Raw genomic sequence first — 7,531 nt, forward strand, 5'->3', positions numbered from 1 at the left:
TTAAGGTATCATTAGATTAAAATTACTAAGGAGGACCACCATAAGACGAAATTTGCCATGGAGTGGGGATCATTTCAATATATTGTCATGTCTTTTAGATTGAAGAATGCACTTGAAGCATTCTCTTGAGTGGTGGTTGCAACATTTAAGGATTTTATACACAAATTTTTTGAATTGTATTTAGATGATTGGACCATCTTCAGCCTGCTAAAAAAACACATCGAGGTATTGCTACTCATGCTAGATAGATGCAAACAACTCCAGATTTTAATTTCAAGAAATGTGAATTTTTGTTCACCTATTGGGATTGGGCCAGGACATGTTCTATGCAAGTAGGGATTGTTGGTGGATCTGAAAAAATCACAGTGTTCGTGAATCTTCCACCTCCAACTTCAGTTCGTAAAATCTACGCTACATTGGCGCATACTCGCTCCTACAAAAGGTTTATGCATGTGTATGTGTATATTACTGCATCACTAGAAATATTATTGAAGAAGGACGTGATGTTCCAGTGGACTGAAGAGTGACAAAAAGTGTTATATACCTTAAAGAAGAAATTGGTAACTATGTTGATTCTAGTATTTCTTGACCGGAGCAAAGAGCTTCATGTTCAAGTAGATGTGTTGTTGATTGCATTGGGAGAAATACTTGCACAAAAATGAGAGGCTAAGATGGACCACTCGATATATTTTACCAGTAGGAAGTTATCTTCAATAGAGTAAAATTACCCCACAATAGAGCATGAAGGATTATCAATGGTGCATGTTTTACATAAGTTTAGACACTACTTACTCGGATCGCACTTCAAGTTATGCACTGGCCATTCTACATTATGCTACCTCATCAACAAGCTAGTTTTGGGGAGGAGAATATGCAGATGGATTTTATTGTTCCAAGAATATGACTTTGAGATACTAATCAAGCCTGGTAGGCTGAATGCAAGGTCAAACCACTTGTATAGGATATTTTCAGTGAAGATGTAGGGAACATGGGAAATAGCTTACCATATTCACAATTATTACGTGTCCAGATGAGAGAAAATCACTTTGCAAAGATCATTCACTTCCTTAGCACATGAACAACACCATAAGACTATATGATTCAACAAAAGAAACCACTGGTAGTTAAAGTCGCAGATTATCAATTGATTGCATGTTATGTGTACAAGTTGGGCGCGAATGGTACACTTCAGTGTTGTGTCTTAGAACATGAAAGACCAACTATCTTGACGGAGGCTCATGAAGGGGTGCCCAAAGGTCACTATGAAGGGAAAACGACCACATAGAAGATTTTGTGCGTAAGTCTTTGATGGTTGACAATTCACCATGATGCAAAGGAGTTTGTCATAACTGCGATGTTTTTCAAAGAGTAGGAAAACCATTTTGTCAAGATGAAATGCCACTCCATTCATAGGTAAAGCTACAACCATTTGACAAGTGAGCAATGGATTTAATTGGGTTGATTAATATGCCAACAAAAAGAAGTGGAGCATGTTATATTATAACCATGATGGATTATCTGACCTAATGGGCTAGAGAAGCGCCCATAAAAGATTGTAGTGCAAAGACCACAATGTGATTTTTATTTGGAAATGTTGCCGCTCGCTTTGGATGTCCCAATTTTTTCATGAGTGACCACGGAACTCACTTTCTGAATAGGGCCATTGAAGCATTGATAGAGGAGTTCCAAGTGAACCATTAGAAGAGAACTCCTTACCATCTGCAGGTGAATGATGTAGTAGATGTCTTCAATAAAATCTTGGAGAACACATTGACGAAGGTTTGTAATGTGAACAGGGATGACTAGGACTTGAGAATTCCCACAGTGCTCTAAGCCTATTGGACTACGTCAAAGAAACTTACAAGACATACACCATTTGATTAGTATATGGGCAAGAGGGAATGATTCCCATGTAATTCATAGCCCCTAATCTTCGCATTATTGTCGCAACTAAGTTAACAAATTACAGGTTGCACGATAGAACAGAGCCTGAAAAAGTTACTACAGTTGGAAGAAGATAAATTCATAATAGGGCTCCACTAGAATGTATAGAAAACCAAGGAAAAGGTGTGGCATGATCATCATATTACGCAAAAATATTTTTAGATTGGCATCGTGCTATTATATGACAGCAAATTTTTTAATCACCCTAGTAAATTTTAAATCCATTAGTTGGGACCATATATTATCAAGTATGCCATATATGTGAGGGTTGTACATATATAGAAACTGAATGGGGAGCCCCTTAAAGGACTTGTCAATGGGAGCAGGCTGAAATTATATAGACAACCTACCCACTTCTCAAAGCTCAATGGGAACCGGTTGAAGTTATAAAGACAACCTACCTACCGAGGAGGACACCATGTTAGGTCTGACAGAATAGAGCTTTCCCATAGCAGTGAAGAGTTGATGCACCGTATGCTGAGAGCACCACGCATTCATATGAACAGGCAGCTGAATGAACCACACGATACTAGAAATAAACAGAAAGGGGAATTACAATTCGCAGTTGGTGACAACAATGAGAATCATAACATTATAGAAAAATGCATTAAAAAAAGCGTGCTACCCATGTGGATTAGACACCATGGGACTTTATTGAAAACAACATCGAAGTTATTAAAGGAAAAATCTATTACAGATTGGTTGCTTTGAATGAAAATTTGTTGACATGACCTCCAATGTGGCCATGTTCACAAATCAGAATTTTTGCTTATACAAGCCTCCCAAGTGAGATTAGTGAAATCATTACGGGATTATGATAGAATCACCATAAATTTATTGCAACTGGAGAGGCGCGTAAGCAACTATTACTCCAACTAATTTAGCATTCCTTGTGTTGTAATTGTGGAGCTAAAGTCTAAGAGAAAACTAGAGATGTTGAAGAGACCAAATACCAAAGAAAAGTATGCATTCTTGAAGGACCATCAACTACTAGATATTGAAACCATGGCCTCTTCCTCAACACTAAAGAAACCTAGTACAAAGGGCACCAGCCCTATGCCACCCTTTGCAACCATTTCCAAACCTACGGCTCAGTTACTAAAAGAGATGAAGTATAAGATACTCACAACTCTAATTCCACTAGGGGCCATCAAAGAAGGCGAAATGCTCAACATGGTGGACAAGCTAAAATATAATGACCATGATGTTGTGGACCGCACTAAATTTCCTTAGTTTTCCCAAGACAAGTACTTGTTAATTTTAGTGCAACTAGGGCATCCAAGAGTATGTGAGCCTCAATAATGGGCCATGGGGTTGGAAAATTTTGTTTATGAATTTACTATATATCCCCCAATTTGGTCGTAGTCTTGAAGTGAACATGTGTGTCAAATTCCTACTGAGTTTTGTACATGGTGGATTTATGTGGCTGGATGAGCCCATAGAAATTGATTCATGCCTCATTTCTATAATTACCAGGTTACCTATGGTTGGAAAGGATCCAGAAGCTCTTTTTGGAGAGAAGAATGAGAATCTTGTTCCAAGGACATGTTAGAAAAGTACAACACAATTCATGGACAAGAGAGTTTTGATCCCCTCGATAAGTGACCCACATATGAAATTTGTCGTGTAGTTGATGATGTGCAAGTTGCTCAGGAATTGTAGAAAGAACTAGAGCCCCACGAGAGCGATTGTTGCAGTAACAAAGTGTGTCACAGGTGTAAACATGAAATGGGCAACCTTCCTCCTCAATCAATTAATGTTGGACTACTTAGAGGCACAAGAACAAAAGACAAAATTCCACTATGTGTGGTTATTGATCCTTATTTCTATAACAACATAGAAAGTTTCTAAGGATCCCAACTTTCCACCACCAAAAAAGCTAGAGTTCATCGTGCCAAGGTTTGGATCACTATAGCACACTTTAGACAAGAAGTCTCATACTAATACCAATGTCAAGCTTTATATTTGGAAGGAAGTCATCAACCAATCTAGTTTGAAGGTACTACACATTCAGAGACAAGTCATTGAATCCTATAGGGTAGTGGTGACGTTTTGCGCCACACAACACCACATATATGTACAGGCCTGCACAGTTCCAGATAAGAAATGACTTAAGTGCACCTACAAGCTCGACGAGCAAGCTGTGTCACAAATTGTTAATGAGTGACCAACCAAATGGCGCACATCGCCCATTGGATAGTAGTTGAATGTGCAAACCATTAATAGTGGCAAGGAGGAGGAATGCTAAGATCCACAACAGGAAGGACCATCTGCCCCACAACAAGAAGAACATCCCAAGCCCCCATCGCAAGAGCCCAAAGAAGAGCATCTCGGTACACTGCATCAAGACTCTGAAGAAGAGGAAGAAGAACAAGGAGGCAAAAAAAGTCCACTAAAGGGTTAACAATAAGGTAGAAGAAAGAAGCAAAAGGCTAAGAATTCGACTGACCCAAATAGACCTTCTTTGTTAGAGGAGGATTTATAAAGAATTGTCAAGCAGATCAAAGAGGTGAAGGAGTAGGGAACTACCCCTCTCATCACTACCATTCAGAAAGCAGCACAAGAGCAAAAGGAATTACTGGACTAAACACAACAACAATTGGAATAACTATGTATTTTGATTGAATCAAGGACGATCACTCCTTCACCCAATTTTGTGAAGCCAACTACTGCAACAAAGACAACCAATGCAACTCTTGCACTAAAGAGTCAACCAAAGTAGTCACATTCATCTTCAACATTAACAAAATGTTGCACCCTAACTATTCCCCTAGTCACAGTGAACTTTGTGGACACTGACATTCAACAACGGGCCCATGTTGTAATGTTCCAAAAAGTAAATAAAGTGATAAACAAAGCAAAATACCATACAACACTGAAATATTTAAACAACAATCAAACACCTACAATCAACATCGAAACTGCGCAAAAATTCAGCCATTTTATTATATATGGAGAAGAGTACAATGCATGAAATGTGTGCACCTAGGCTTGCCAAAGCAAGCTAAACAATACCAGGTAAGAAAGATGTTACCCAGGTGCAGAGGAAAGGCTTCTCCTCAATGCTTTGCGTTGGCCCTGGAAATTTTGCAACTATTGGTTGGAAGAAACCCCTGTTTGAGCCTCCATAGGTGCTCAACAAATTATGCCAAATTAATCTTTAACTCTCGACTAAGAACCCAGAAAGGATTTGGGCAAATTTTATCGACCACCTGGGACACAAAATTTAAGTTCGCTTCTCTTAATTTGCTGCCAAATAATCCTATTGTTTTGGGGCACCAAAACTCATCTAAAAATTATGCAAAATTAGGAGCATACTCCCTAATCCCTGACCGAAAAAACCCAGAAAGGAATTAGGTTAATTTTGACCTCCCTGAATTACCCAATTTTTGCTGCTGCTCCCTTCAAGGTAGAAATTGCATCCCCCACACTTCATTTGCTAGATTTTGAACTTGGTTCTCCTCAATCTATTGTAGAACTGCCCTAGAAATTACCTCTAGATAGGTGAGTGGATTTCCTTCACAAAAACATGCATACGCATGAAGTATTCAATCCCACAAATTTTACCCAGTGTCACTCCTGTGCATGCCCTAGAGCGACATATTGGCTCTCACAAAAGCTGCAACTTCGGGTGCTAAAAATATCCAAAAATTATAGTCCAACGTAAGGGAAATTTATGCTAAAATCTCATGACATGAAATCCCTTTTCTCTGTCCCAACTCAGTGGTACGATTTTTATCCTTGTGTCCTGCCTGGAAATCGAACTGGCTGGGAAATGGGTTGAAAGATACCACAATCTCCAGCAAATTTACCTCCCATTGCGTTTAGAAATTCTTCCCTAGGGTCGCACTCGAAATCCACCAAGGAGAGGTTGGAATTCCCACTTGGGAATTCCTTGTGCTAAACAACATGGATTGTCTTGTCTAAGCAGCTCAAGAAAACTAGAGTTGATTTGTAGAAATGATCAAAGATGCCAATTGGAGGCCCCCAAACTCTATTTATAACTGTTGGCCCTCCCTCCCTTGGTGGTCTCCACCTTCCACTAATATGCACCCCTTCCTTTCTCTCTCTCTTCTCACTATTTCAAATTGCCGCTTGGGTCAAATTTCTCTCCTTGTGGTCCCCACTCTCCACTAAAGTTGTGATTCCTTTTTCCTCCTAAGTCCTAGTTTCATAATTGCCTCCTCTTCAAAAAAAGATCCTCTAATGCGGAAAATCAAAATTGGGGATATTATAGTGGTCCCCGTCAAAAATTTCTTGTCCTCAAGCAATACCTGAACAATTGCCCCCTCTGACTATTGATCACCACTATCACCATCAATAATATCAGGGTCCCAAATGTGCTACAGAGTCATCCTTGGTCTCTAGACTATCTGGTCATGAAGGAATCTCTTGATAGTCAGATGTCAAGCCATCTTGATTACTGTGAAGCACCCCTTTGTTGGGCCACTATATTGTCATCATTATTAAAATTTCTTAACATATATTTCATCCATTCCTACCATTCTTTCATCACACTATTTATCATAATTGATCACATAATTACTTATGCTCTTTTGGATAAGTAATACTTCTTATCCTTTATTTTTAATAAATTGATGATTATTATGCATGATTTTTCCAATGGTGGTTTATTAATGAATTTGTTATAACATCACTCACGATTTTAGCCTCCAATATCTCTTCCAGATTGCAAATTTGATCTTTAGCATAGTCAAAATATTCCAACTTAGAAATTTGTTGGGATAAAAAGTGATAGTTTTACGTTGGACGTTTATGGGAAATGAAGATGAATCTTGAAATTCCGAGACACCATTTTTGTGAAGAACAGACCAAATTAGTTTTCCAATGAGCAGTTTTTGAAAATTCGGTCTGGATTGAGAGAAACGCAGGGTTCTTTGAAGGCGATTTTCTCAGATTTGTTGTTGTGGCCGTTTTCCAAATTCTCCCAATTGCAATACCATATTTGACTTGTTCCATCTAAATCATGATGGAGAGATCTTTCATATCTGATATTGTTGATCAATTTGTTATGGACAATCTACAATTGTAATGGAAAATCATTTTGTAATCAATTTAGTTGTAATTTCCCTTTGCTCTCTGTGTATTTAAATGAAACAAAGATCAAAGAGGGGATGAACAATTGTGGAATTGGAGGCAAAGCTAAGAAATTCATTCTGGTGTAATTATTTCTCTAAGATATTTTAATGAAAGAATTTATCCATTGAATTCTACATCTCTCACTTGTAATTTGATCTGATTTATTTTTCAAGGCAGAACTGACTCTTGGGCAGTTGGGCCCACTACCTTAGACGAGATGATGCCTTGAACATGTGTTTGTTTATTTCAATTTCAATTGTTGTTCCTTAAAAGTAATTTGTTGGTTGTTGTGTTTTCCAGATTTGTTGTTTCCTACAAGTTCTAGATTTCATTTAATTTGCTGCTCTAGATTAGCACTTGAATTTCATTAGGTACAATAAGTTAAATTTCCAATTTAGCAATGTGTGGTTAATTTAGTATTGATTCAAGTCGTGTGATTAGCATAATTCCTTTTCATGCCATTCACCTTCTCCTTTTTAAATTAGTA

Source organism: Pinus tabuliformis, chromosome X (assembly GCF_031772625.1).
Source record: "Pinus tabuliformis cultivar Carrire ecotype Pingquan chromosome X, CPIR1, whole genome shotgun sequence".
NCBI lineage: Eukaryota > Viridiplantae > Streptophyta > Pinopsida > Pinales > Pinaceae > Pinus > Pinus tabuliformis.